Here is a 15,086-nt window from a genome sequence, read left to right on the forward strand (position 1 = left end):
CTGCTAGTTTGCTTTACACTAGTAAGTGCATAAAAGCTTGTACTGGTTCATTATGCCTGTGTATTCGCTGTTCCACCATTACTCTGGTCAGCACACATGTATGTGTAATTTCAAGATGTTTTTTGGATCCAGTATTTTCCAACTCCCTAAGGTTTGATGCTACCTTTTCCATGTACAGGTACCACTTTCAATAATATATTTTTCAACTGCCCTTTTACTTGAGAGCATAACAAATATGGAAAAAGGCAGCTACTATAAAGAAGAATCATACCTCCTTTTATTTGGGCTTGGGCTGAACATACATTTAGCCTATTGTTTCAGGGTCAGGGCACACAGACAGATTCAGATAGATTAATCGCCCCAAAGAAGAGGGCGACTAATCTCTCCAAATCTGCCTGTGTGCCCTGACCCTGAATCATGTTTTATTATTTGTGGTTTTTCAGTTATTTAGCTTTTTATTCAGCAGCTCTCCAGTTTGTAGTTTCAATAATATGGTTGCTAGGGTCCAAATTAGCCTAGTAATCTGTGAGTGATAAAAAGTAGCAATAACAATACATTTTGGAGCCTTACAGAGCATTTGTTTTTAGATGGTGTTTTTAGATACATTTGAAAGCTGGAAACAGTCAGAAGAAGATGGCAAATCATTCAACTATGAAAAAGGCAAAATTGAGGCCAATTGAAAAGTTGCTTAGAATTAGCCTTCCTATAACATACTAAAAGTGGACTTAAAGGCGAACCACCCTTTTAAAGGCATACTTGCTTTTTGATATATTCTTATTTCATTCTTTAATTATCTTTCCTTGATTATGCTGAATTACCCTAGCGGCAAGAATTCCATTTCCAAATGCACTTGTGCCAAAACGTTGGGGTAATTCTCTTTCCTGAATATCTGCTTTTATATCTATATTTTTATTTTTTTTGCCCGATGGTATGTATATGCTTTTTTTGTAAAAATTGTTATAAGCTTTTATACCATGTGATTATGATGTAATATTTGTTCTATATAAACTTTGATAAAGATTCTTCTTAATTTAAATACCACCTGCGTATATGATTTTTTTTCAGTGTGCAAGATCGATTAACTTTTATTGTCTGTACATATTAATACATTATTGGGAAGAATGTGTTGATCTGTGCACCAGTTTTTAAATTGATAACTGTTTATGGGCAAAGTTAATGAAAACAGAGGAACAAAAAAAATTTTCACACGTAGAACAGCGATTTTTTATGACCACGCCCCTTTCTGTGGCCACACCCCTAATTACCATGCTCATTTTACAAAATTTGGCAGGTTATGAAAGTTTGAAACTATTTCTCCTTATCTAGACTGTTCTGGGCTCTCTGCTAAAAGCCAATTAAGTGAGAAACTTTGTTTCTTTTTCTGGCTGTTCAGTGCAGACAAAATAGGGACTTTCCAGTACAAATGAGGGACTGCGGGTTGAGCTGTCAAAAGAGGGACTGTCCCTCCGAAAAAGGGACAGTTGGGAGGGATGAGAAAACACCCTGACACCACTTATGACAGGTATTATTGTCACCTTAAAATTCGTTTTTGTCTGTTTTCATGCCAAAAAAAATGCTTGTGATGAGACACAGCGGTATCAGAAATACACTGGATGAGAAACACATCATGTGCCATATGCCTTATGGATCACTATTCCAATCTCAGTTTCTCTGTTATTCCTGCTCTGGTGTAAACTCTGGGTTTGAGATGGGATGTCTGAGCACTTTGGTATCACATCTGTATAATAAGGATAGTTAGGAATTAGGATTAAAGCCACAGTGCAAGAGAGAATTGCTGCTTTCTGAAAAAGGACACAGATTTGCCTAACCAAGCACAAAAGTGATTATACCATTTTTTTTATTAAAAAGGATACTAACACTTTTCCCCCTATCCACTATAGAGTTACCGATGTTTATGTCTAAACTGTGAGTTTACACCAGGATTTGTGAAATGGTCCTGCATTATGCTAGTACATAGGGCACACAGCGAACTAACCAATGCCAATAGGATTTCTGCAAAGGCACCAAAGGGCTCAAACAAGCAAAAGCTGCCATATGTTTCACTCTCAACCTCCAAACCATTTTACACTCAATGTTTTCCTCCCTACCCCTCAATCAATGCCTCAAGGATGGACCTGCACATCCCCCATGAATACAGCACTCCCTGCAGAGCTGGGCAAAGAGGTACAGTACTTTTGCCCAATGCAAGCACCTCTTGCTCTATATCTCCCCCCACTGACGCTGACCCCCATTTCAGTGTGCCACCCCAGTCCCAAGCAAATATACTTTAGAATATTCTTCAGCAACTCAAATAGTTAGTATCATTGTATTGGTGAGGTTCAATAGAAGACAATGGGTAAAGTCTTGAAAAACTTCATTTATTTATTCCCTAGGTCATTAAAACATTCAAGTGTTTTAGCCTCATTAAAAATGAATGGATTCTTGAGGGCATGTGACTTTTATCTGCACAGGAATATTCCGTTTTTCATTAAATATGTTGGAGAAAAAAAAAGTCACTTTTTTTTTTTTGGAGCACTCATTTTTTTTCTCTACCTAAAAATTTAGTATATAGGTCTCTTGGTATCTCTCTGTACAGTCTGTACAAAAACCCGGCAAGTTGTTCCTGGTAGAAAGAGACCTATTTTGTTCCCGTTCAGCTGGATACGAATAAAGCTTTACTGCACCACCTCCAGGCTTCTTGAATTAGGATTAAAAATAGTTGTGGAGATGATTAGGAGCTTGTTATGGTCCTGTCGTATGACAGTTGCTGCTTAGGCTACATTTGTGCTAAATTTAAAATAAAATGCTGGGAATTTATTAGGATATTTCAGTGTGACTAGGAAAGTAAATTGTGTCCCACGAATCAGTATTTTACACTAGTATACACTCAAGATTCACATGATGATACTTTAGCCTAGGAGTTTGCCTGTTAAACAGAATCAATGCATCTGTAGCTCATTGCTTCAGTGTTTTAACATATACAAGAGCTGATTTTGTTTTTAGTTTTTCCAATGCAGGAACATCAATGGAAAGCGGTAACCAGACATCAGTGAATGAATTCATCTTCGGTGCATTCCTGAGCTCCACAAGATCCCCAGCCTTGCTCTTCACTCTGTTCTTGTTCATATACTTGCTAATCCTGGTTGGGAATGGTCTGATGATGCTGTTGATAAAGTCTGACCCTCGCCTCCACATTCCAATGTATTTTTTAATTTTCAACCTTTCCTTTTTGGATACATGTTATACATCAAGCGTTGTGCCTCAAACGCTTGCCAACCTGCTGAACCCTAAGCACTCGATTACTTATTCCAAATGTGCCGCTCAGAAGTTTTGTGTGTGTATCTTCGGGATAGCTCAGATAGTTCTGATCACGGTTATGGCTTATGATCGCTATGTTGCTATATGTAATCCACTGTGCTATAGAAGAGTCATGAGATGGACAATCTGTATAATGATGGTTGCCACTGTTTGGTTTCTAAGCTGCATGCTAGCGTTTGTGTTAGTATCATCAGTATTTTCCCTTCCATTTTGTACCTCTTTTGAAATTGATCATTTCTTGTGTGACATTGGGCAGGTATTACACTTGACTTGTCCCAGTGTAACAATCCATATGATTGTTGAGATTTTGACATTTGGCATTGGTCTGGTTGTGGTTGCCACCAATTTCCTTCTAGTCCTTACATCCTATATGTATATTATAGGGGCTATATTAAAAATAAACACAAACATGGGGCGTCTTAAGGCCTTTTCCACATGTTCATCACACATCAGTGTTGCTGCTGTTGAATATGCATTTCTTGGATTTCTGTATTTACGGCCAAAGTCAGCTTACACGTTGGATAAAGACAGAATACTGGTCGTCATTTTTTTTATTCGGGACACCTATATTAAACCCCTTGATTTACAGCATCAGAAACAAAGCAGTTAAACATGGATTTAGGAAGTTATTTGGCAGTAAAGAACGTCATGAAATGACAGAATTTACATGAAAACATCATAAGAAAATAAACATACTAAATCAGCACAAACGTCTTTTATAAATTAAGACGTAAGACTGTTGATATTTTACCATAGCTGTAAATTATATACGAGTTTCTGGGGGCCTGGGGTCAGTGTAGTTTTTTATGAATTTGTAATAAAGATAATTTTTAACTTTAATTTATGCAAGAGTAATGGTTAGCATGCTGACCTTGAATTGAAAAAGTCTAACAAAGACGTTTGAGTTTTTCAAACAGTTTAACAGTAAAGTAAATAACTATATCCCAGTTTAGCCAAGAAACACTAGTTCTGTTTGTATCAGTTCTCATGTTCAACGGTCATGGACAGGCATGAGCTACATTAGGTCACTCTCTTCAGATATACCAAAATATATATAAATTTGTTATATACTGTATTTATATTACTGTGTAAGTTAAAATATGTTATTGAGAATGGAAGGTAAGTATGACATTCTGTAGCTAGTATAGCATGAAAGAGCAGCCTACAATGAGGAGAGTAAAAAGGACAGTGACCACCAAAAATATGCGCCAAGAGTTGTGCAGGATTTTGGTCTCCCAGTTAAACCTTGGTGTGAACCAAAAATAAAGCTCAAGTCTAGTCAATATGGTACAGCTGGACAGTTTTTATTTTTAAGGTTTCTCCAAACAAAGCAAAACTGGTACCCAAAACTTTGCTGCATACTCAAGGTGAGGTTTTATGAGGGAAAAGTTGTTCATCCCTTAACTCAATTCCATTCTTATTTGAGCACTTAAATAGATTTTACAAAAAGTGAAAAACTGCTCTAATGCCCCCCTCAATTAAGCAAGCCTCTAGCACACGTCCATTTAAAGTATTACTAGTATACATATATGTTATGTTAAACCAAATACATAATGTTGCATTTATCAGCATTCCCCATTGAACCCCATTTACAAAAATGCTACAAAGTGGCAGCATACTGCATGTGCACGTAGCACACATGCGCGCCTGCACCAGAGCGCTGGGGAGCTGTGCTTCCCGGTAAGTGACTGGGCGGCATGCCGCCCCTATTATTCTGCTGCCCTAGGCCCAGGCCTTTGTGGCATCACCACAAAGCCGGGCCTGATTTTTTGTAATCTATTGTTCAGGCAGTTCTCTTTTCAAGCACAAATATGTTCCAGCCAGGCTAATATTACTTAATTTAATCAGTAATCTGTGGTACTGTATCTAATTCTTTAGCAAAGCCTAGATACCTAGTCAGTACTTTGCCTATTCATCTTCCAGTCTCTCATTCAAACAGCTGCCTGGTTGCAAGGGTAAGTCAGACTCTAGCAACCAGATAGCTGCTGAAGTACCAAACTGGGGAGCTGCTGAACAAAAAGCTGAATAATTTAAAAACACCAAATTGTTTTGTCTCAGAATATCAATATCTATATCATACCAAAAGTTAATTTTAAAGTAAATGTCATAAATAAATGTCAATAAACGGTTACTCAATCGAAACAATTAGAGAAACGCATTAAAGTCAATGAGCGTCAAAATGATTTTGACGTGCGTCAATTTTAACGCAAGAGACAATTTTTTGGACTATCAATTACTATATGTGCCAAATTACAGTTTGTGTATTTACAGATGCACATTAACAAATGTGAATAAAATAATACATTTACATATTGCAGAGGATAAAATAATAATTTTCTTCAAATGCTAACAGGGACCTCGTAGAGAAGAAAAAGGAGAAGGAAAGTGGATAACGGAGTGAGGAAATTGGATATCATGGAAAGGATGACTGAAGGTGTTGGATAAATGGCTAAGGAAGGAGCACAGAGATGTGAGTGAATATTTGTATGAAAGCGGAATTTAAAAGGAAGGGAGAGCCGAAAAAGAAGACTAACCTTTTTACCAAGGATGTCCTGAAATTTCCGCCATATTGCAGGACCCATAGGTTTCTCCTAACCTGTCCTTGCTGGGGCCACAGACTCTTATTTATTCCTTGTTGGGGGCACAGACTGCCCATCTTGGCTTTTATAGATGCCTCACATGTGATGCAAGCTATTAAATAACTCCTATCTCCTAACTAATTCATTAGAAAGTACAGTCTCTCCCTTCTGGGCTGACTTCAAAGATGTGCCCTGCCTTTAGATGTTCTTAGGCTAAAGAGGAAGTTCCTGACTTCCACTTCCCAATAAAAGCTTCTTAAAACTGTGACAGCCTCACTATAGAAAGTTCCAAAGGAAATGGCACTAACTGGCCAACATTGCATAAACCAGGGGTCCCCAACTTTTTTGACACATGAGCCACACTCAAATGTAAACCTGTTGGGAAGTCAAACAAGCATGAAATTATTCCTTGCCAAATAAGGGTTGTGATATGCTAATTGATAGCCCTGATCTGGACTGCTAGCCTGCAGGAGGCTCTGTTGGACTAAACTTGTGTCTACAAGCCTCCAAAACTTAAATTTAAACCAGGAATTTTAAGATTGACCATTACTTTGAGGCCACTGAGAGCAACAGCAATGGGAGTGGAGAGCAACATGTTGCTCATGAGCCACTGGTTGGGGATCACTGGCCTAAACTAAACTATATATTTCACTTCCTTACAGACAGATGTATGTATTGTCAGTAGTCTGGAGACACTTGCCTCTAGATCATAGGACCATCACACACTTACCCTGCAAGAGCCCAAGGCCAAGTTTAATTGGGGCACCATAACAAACTTCAGCAGTGATGTTATAATGAACTGCTTTGAAAGATGTGACCAGGCTGCAGAGCCCCATCCAAGTTACTATCAGTACAAGCAACCTGAGATAATGCTAGATGGAGCACCACAATCCCTTGAACTATACAAGAATATTACACTGCACTAGTCCAATTATATAAATTTACCAGAAGCACCAGCAGGTATTTTTGATGTGCTGCTTTCTTCCTGGTCTTGTTTTCACATCCACTAATTAGCAGAAAAAGACCATATACTGCAAATAGTGATACATACTAGGGTAGAGTTCAGCCCCAAGAACTCCATTTACTTACGCAACAGGAAGATCTCAAATGGCCTGCAGATACTTTCAGTGGGTTCCCAATATCGACCTAAATAGACAGCCCCGTTTTTTGAAGGGCTGCCCAGGTCAAAACTGCTTGCCCAGTTTTGCACATTAGGAAAACCAGGAAGGATTCTCTGTGATTAACGCGGTGATCGGGCAATCTGTGATTGCCACATCATAGCTCGACCCCTGATGACGGCACGTCCCCGCAATATCACTGTCCCGCCCCCAGTGCGGGGTTTAACTAGAAGAAAGGTGGCAATCCTAGGTTCGGTTTTGACCTGAATAGTTCGGTTTTTCTAAGGTCTGTTCTGGTTTCAGCCTTATGAAATCTGAACAATAATCTGCCCAACAAATAAAAATATTTAAATACTAAGATAACATGGCTTAGTTATTAGCAAGTGCAGTTAATTTCTTATCATTACAGAAACAAAAAATAAATAAATCATCGTTACATAGTTAAGTTGGGTTGAAAAAAGACCAATGTCTAATCAAGCAATCAAAAATAAGAAATAGCATTTTTGTATTTTAGAGCTTTCTTGATAACTGATTTCTGTATAATAGATTCCATGCCTGTAATTAGAGGTTTGGGCTTACCGGAGCCCATGGCACATCGTAATCAGAACGTTCGGCCATAAGGCCGAACAATCAGATTACCCCCGATATAGCCATGCTCGTTAATGGCATATCGGGGAAAGATCCGCTCATTTACCTTAAGTCTCATGACCAATGGCTACATTGGTGGTTCTGTGTCTTAAATTCCATCTTGGATTTGTTTGAGGCAAACTTGCTTTTATCTCTGTTGATTGATTCTAGAATCTAGATCCTGGAGTGATTAAGCACTATTCTGTTGAAGACACATTCCATCTACACAATGAAGAGTCAGGCTGATCCTCCAAACCAACACTTCATAAGATTTTAAGAGTTCACTGAAGGACCCAATGGATTTACATTTAACCCAATGAATTACTTGGTTTGGGAAAAAAGACTTGGTTATATAAACTTGACATTTGTCCACAGCAGCTGACTGCTTCATGGACCTTGCCTCCTTGGAGAAATATCACACTGACAGAACAGGTTACCCCACAAGTGACGAATCACAATCAGACTGAGAATTATTTTGGAATTTTGCTCAAATGTGTTGCAACTATTCTGGTATAAATGTGTGAAATTAGGTGAGCAAATGGTCCAGTTATACATATACAATAAATATAGATATTTGTAAGTAATATAATAAAAGGTACAGTTTGAATGCAAGTTATTTGTATATAGCTGGCTATCCTTTTGTGTTCTGTAGTTATGTCTAATAAAACAATAAAGAGCCTCATATCCTTCCCAGCTTGTCGAGCAAAACCAGCGACCCTCTCCCAGCACCGTTCCACCAGCAATGCCTCCAACCTGCCGCAGCACCACCATCAGCCCACCCTCACCGCCACTAGCACTGCCACAGCCCCGTCAGTGGGCCTCTCTCACTGCAGTCCCACCAGTGGTGACTCCTCAGCTTGCCGCAGCCCCATCGGTGGCCCTTGCCCACCACTTCTCCACCAGAGGTGCATCCCAAGCCTGCCACATCTCCACCAGCGGGCCTCCCCTACCACTTCTCCACCAGAGGTGCCTCCCAAGCCTGCCACATCTCCACCAGTGGGCCTCCCCCACTGCATCTCCACCAGCGGTGCATCCACCACTGAATCTCCACCACCACCAGCCATCTCCCACTGCATCTCCACCAGCAGTGTCTCCCCCACATCACCTCCACCACCAGTGTGGCATCTCCCACCGCATGTCCACTAGCGTTGTTTCCCAGCCTGCCGCAGCTAAACCAGCGGTGCCTCCCCCACCACATCTCCACCAGAGGTGCCTCCCCAGCCTGCAGCAGCACCACCAGCAGCCCTCCCCCCATCGCAGCTACACCAGCGGTCCTTCCCACACCTCATCTCCCCCACCAGCGTTGCCTCCCCCACCGCATCTCTATCAGCGGTGCCTTCCCAGCATACTGCAGCACCACCAGTGGCCCTCCCTTCAGCACCACCAAAGAGCAGCAGCAGAAAAATCCTGGATTCTTATTGCAGTCTTCAGAACTAATAGCATGGAACATCATCTCAAAGTTATTTCAAGATATGCCAGTTTTGCATTTAATGTGACATAATCACAAATAAATAAAAATTAAAATCTGTAACATGTGGTCAGGTTTTCTTTATGTTGTGTTATATTTAAGGCTCTGGTTAATGGAATTACATAGACTGCTCTCCATTAAAGGTGATAATATAGATAAGTCATATAGAAAGGAGAAAGAAATGGCCCAGAACAAACACTAGCCCAAGCAGCAGCTTTTAGAAGAAAGAATTTGGTCTAACCAACATCTCTGGGCAACCCAGTCTGGTATATACTGTATTAACTTGTAATATTAATTGTAAAACAACAGGGGTAATATACATTATGAAGTGTGAATGTGGCAAAAATTATGTGGGAAAAACTCAAGAGAATTCAGAAGGAGAACTTTGGAACATTTTGGAGACGTTAAACACAAAAGGAACACATCAGTAGCAGATCAAAGAAAATGAATTTTATAATGGAAATACAGGAGTGATGAAATTCACTTCTGTGGAACATATTAAATCAACGAATAGAATTGGTGATATTGACAAAAAATTACTACAGTGTGAAGCACAATGGATATATTGGCTAAATTGGCTAAATAACAAGGCACCTAATGGATTTAATGAAGGCTTCACCTTCACTGCATTGCTATAATACAAGTATAATACATAAAAGCCATGAATATCTTGTAAATTATATCCTTATAAACGGTGAGTAGTGATGTCATCAGTTATAAACGGTGAGTAGTGATGTAATTTCTGTCACATAACTCACTAAAATTTGTGTATTATAATTAATAAAGTACCCCCAGTTGTAAAATATGAGGATATTATAAGTTACCGAGGAGTTCCATGACCTGTATAAAAACACTCGGCCTTCGGCCTCGTGTTTTTATATGGTCATGAAACTCCTCGGTAACTTATAATATCCTTATATTTTACAAGAGGGGGTACTTTATTCACTATATATACTATATTTTACATCACTGGTTGATAATGTCCCCAAAAAAAGTTTTTTTTTATAATCCAGTGATATAAATAGGCATACTCATACTAAAAAATAAAATACAGTAAAGTGTAAACTGTAAAAGGGGAAGAAAGGAGGGGAGTGAAGGAGAGGGGATGAGGGAGGGGAACATGGACTAGGGGTAGGCAGAAGACGTTTAATAGGTACCTGCCAATCACCACATTATCGTTGTGCCCTAGGAAGGTGCATCTTCTGCCTACCCCTAGTTCCACCATAGACGCAATGTCCAGCAGATGCAAAGTGCAAAAAGAATGGTGGTTTGCACCTGTTATTTGCACTGTGCACACTGATCTCCCATTGCTAAAAGAAGCTTTTGTGCATTTGATCACTTAATTCAATGGGGAGTAAATGCTTTATTCCCGTTGGGATCTTGTTAAAGAGACTGTTAAGTCCTAAATATGCGCATGTAGCATTTCCTACAGGGAGCTCTTTCCCATACACTGGCAGCAGTTGCAAGAATCTCTCCCCATTGGTTAGTGGGATGGTATTTTTACTGGACAAGCATCGACGGCGGAATGGCACTCGAAGCGATTCGTTTTCCAAAGTTTCCTCACGAGGAAACTTTGCGCAACTGTGGAAAATAAATCGCTCCAAGTGCCATCCCACCGGCGATTTACATTTTATCCGGCGGCAAGGCAGCTTGGTGAGATTAGCCACCATGAAGAAGAAATTTGTTGCCGGGCGACTAATCTCCCTGAATCTGCCTGTGTGCCCTGACCCTAAAGGATAATTGTTGCCAATATTGTTAACAGGGAGGGACAACAGCCATACAAAAGTCAGTCGTTTCCAGGAAACCCTAGAAAGGCAAGTGATTTGTGAGTGTGTGTGTGTGTATACACAGTATGTATATACAGTAGAACCCCCATTTTACGTTTTTCAGGGGACCAGGAAAAAATTTGCATTAATTTTACATTATGGGGGGGGGGGGGGCTTGTGCAAGACCTTTCTGTCAGTCACATGCACAACCTAAACCAAGTGATTGGTGCAGGACTGTATACGGGGCAAACTATTTGGAATTGACCATTTACAGGCAGTACCATGGCAAAAAATACATCTGGTTAGTATGTTGAACCTCTTTATTTCACTAATAAGAACATTCTTGGAGGGGAAAAAAGCAGTTTTTGGGTACATCAAGACAAAATTGTGAAATCTGGGAAAACGTTACTTAAAATCAGGAAAATGCACCCATTGAAATACATTATAAATTGGTGGGACCACAAATAAAAAATGTAAAATACGGGGAAACTTAAAATCGAGGTTTCATTGTATGTGGTTATGCCCCTGCATGTAAAAATGTCATTAGAGTGTGTGTGTGTGTATGTACACAGTCTTCCTGTATGTGCATGGTTGCGTGCGTGTAAGTATATGTATTTAGTATGCGGGATGTTAAGTTATGCTGAGTATGAGAACCATGAAAGAACAGAAAATTCTTGAAGTAGAAATGAAGGACGAATGCAGAAGGAGAAGAAACAGAAGGAAAGAGCAGAAAAGTAGATAAAGGGCAACAGAAGAGGTGAGCAGTGAGTTGCCACTTTATGTAAATACTAGACATTAAGCCCGTTAAATTAACGGGCGCTAGAACATATGTAGTCCGTTGCGCGTCTATCTACGTCGCTAGGAGACGGTCCGTGGGGCACATGCGCAGTAGCGCAATCCCACGGACACAGGGACTAGACGCAGAGACACTTGAACTTTATTATATAGGATGTAAGGTTGTAGGTTGATGGTGCAGCAAAGGTTGTACCACTGTTTCCCTGTGCATAAAGTAATTTCTGATGTGGTGTCCAGTGAATGGGAAAACCCAGACAAAAGTTTGAGGAATCCAAATGCATTACCAAGATGTAACCCTTTGCAGATCATGATGTGAAACATCGGTTCCTAAGGTGGATGCAGCCATAACCAGAGAAACTAGGTGGACCACTCTCCCTGTGGATGAGGGGTATCCTTAAAGGATGGTATGGAGAGAAGACAAGATGCTATCCTAAAAATGCTTTACATGATAGGGGGGCTAGCGTGCACGACTTTGGTAGCTGTTACCATGTTGGCCAGAGCTAATAATATCTGGATTTCTGATATAGAAAATGCATTAAAAACAGGAATAGAGAGGGAAAAGATCCTTGACCTCATCCAAGACAGTCAATGATTTTACATCCGAAGCTTCATTAGACGGAGTAAGATTCACAGCTAAATCCATGGGAATGGCAGCTAGAAGATTGTCTAAACACAATCTGTGTTCTTTACCAAATCAAGGAAAAAATCTCTTCGGGGAATGATCATATCCAAGGCGTCAGCAGGCAAATCTGTGTTCTTACCTCAAGAAGGAAAAGACCTTTCAGAAATCAAAAAACTTCCTTTCGTGACTCCAAGTCAAGCCTTTCTCAAAACAGCCCTGGAAATCTAGATTTCGGAACCCAGACAGAAAATATAAAAAAACAGACAAAAAAACAACATGAAGGTGTGAGAGTTCCTCTGTCCCAGGTGGGAGGCAGGTTATCAGTACCGAGCTATCCTTTTTGCCTGTCCACAGGACCAAGGTTCTTCACCAAAGTCCTTAGTCCCCTACTGGCTCATTTCAGAATGAGGGGGATACAGATATTTGGATATCTGGATGACCTTCTCATCAAAGCACCCTCTAATAAAGAACTTTTGGCTTGGGGGTAGCTGATCAATTGGGACAAGGTAGTCTTGAACCAGACTCAGGAAATCTCATTCCTGGGAACTAGCATCAATACAAAAGAATTATTCCTAAGGCTGCCTCCAGAGAAAATCCTGGATATTCAATTGTTCAATTGTTTTGCCTGAACCACACGGCATCAGCAGAGACTTGCCAAAAGTTGTTAGGGGTACTCAGCTCTGTGATAGATGCCGTCAAGTGGAGCAGAATTTACACAAGGCAGCTCCAATGGGAAATCCTCAAACAGTGGGACAGGGATCACTCAATTATCTCAGAATACAAAACAGTACCTGCAATGGTGGATGATAGAAGAGAATCGGACAGTGCCTGTTTCACTGAAGACATGTCTGGGAAATCATCACGACAGAAGCCAGCGGAATGGAAGCCAATTACAAGGGCCTCACCTGCCAAGGTACCTGGTCCACAGAGGAAAGAAAAAAGACATCCAATTGGAAAGAACTGTACACAGTGTATCTGAGCCTATTAAAAGTTCCAGCAACTCATCAAGGAAGGAAGTACAAATAAAATCCAACAATCTGACTATAGTAAATTACATCAACAAACAGGGGGGAACCAGGTCACAAGCCCTATTGAACATGCCCATAACTATTCTATCTTTGGCAGAACAGAACTTGAAGAACATCTTGGCCTGTTACATCCCAGGGAAGCAGAACAGACTGGCAGACAGTCTGAGCAGAAACATACCAACAATAAGGGAATGGGAACTGAGCTACAAAATCTTTCAAATGATATCCAAGTGGGGTCAATTTTCAATAGACCAGATGGCCTCATTTCAGAACAAAAATATCCAGACGTTCTACTCATGGGGAAAAGACCAACTTTCTGGGATACATTCTCCTTCCTTTGGAAGTTAGGAATGACATACATATTCATCAAAAAAATCAGAGAAGACAAAGTGAATGTTGTCATCGTGACTTCCTGGTGGCCAAGAAGGGCCTGGTTCCCTTTACTGTTACACATGAAACAGGAAGAGCCGTTTCAACTCCCTTCAATACCAACTGTTCTGCGGGAGGGGTCCTTACTTCACCCAGATCCAGGCAATTGGGCATTAACAGCCTGGAAACTGTAAGGCTCCGTGTAAGTAAACTAGGCCTGTCAGAAGCAAACATCCTGGCTTCAAATAAAGGTTTACACACTTAAAATTTGGGAAACCTTCACAGAATGGTGCAGAAATAAAGAATTTGACACAACTAATATATCAGAAACCACGTTGATGGAATTTCTTCGAAGCGAGGGGGGGCAGATTGCAAACTAACTGTTGCTACATTGAAAGGTCGGGTTACAGCAATTTCATCTTTGACTAATATGCAGTGGGCTTTGCTTCCTCTTATTTAGAATTTTTTCCAGGGGTTAAAAAGACTTCGACCTATCATTAGACCAGAGGTTCCACTTTGGGATCTCTTTGGTTCTCAACACACTAATGCAAGCTCCATTTGAGGAAGCATCAGTTAAGCTCCTATGCCTAAAAACTGTGTTTCTTCTTGCTAGAACATCAGCCAAGACGAGTGGTAGAACTGCAACAGTTACCATTAAACAGTACATACTCTGTTTTTTCCTGGATAAGGTGGTACCCAGAACTGTGGATGGGTTCCTTCCCAAGGTGCCCCTCCAAATTTCACCAAACTCAAGAACTTCTCTTACCTACTTTCCACCCAGATCCAAAAAATCTACAAGAGGAAAAGCTACACACTGTAGATGTGGTCAGATGCCTTAAAATATATCTAAACAGAGTGGCTATACTTAGTCTGAATCCCTACTGGTAACGATTGGGGGCAGCTGTCCAGGGAAAAGAGCTTCAAAGAGCACCATTGCAAAATGGATTAAATTTAATCACATGAATAAAAACACAACAATCGTTTGCTGTACAGTTTATTTTTTTTTTTCTTTACGAATAAGAGGCCAAAAACATTATGTACACAGAAATTTCAAAGAAAACAGAAGCAAAACCTGCTAGAAGCACAGCATTTATCCCTTCACCCAAGGCTTTGGTTTCAGCATCTTCTGGGGGGTACAAGGCCATCAAATAACGGAGCCTCGGGGAGAGGAAAGTTATTTGATGGGGAAGCAAACCACATGCACTGTCCAAGCCACATGCACCCAGGCAGAATCCCCTCGTGCAATAAATAAGTTTCATTTGTCAGGGGGGGAGGGTGCTAGAGAAAACAAAACAATGGTGACTGTCTCAATCATGATTTTCACTCCTCTGCTGGGTATTATTTAAAAACATAAATCAAAATGTAAAGATTGTGGCCTCTGTTTCGTTTTTCAAGA

This window comes from Xenopus laevis, chromosome 5S (genome assembly GCF_017654675.1).
Source record: "Xenopus laevis strain J_2021 chromosome 5S, Xenopus_laevis_v10.1, whole genome shotgun sequence".
Taxonomy (NCBI): domain Eukaryota; kingdom Metazoa; phylum Chordata; class Amphibia; order Anura; family Pipidae; genus Xenopus; species Xenopus laevis.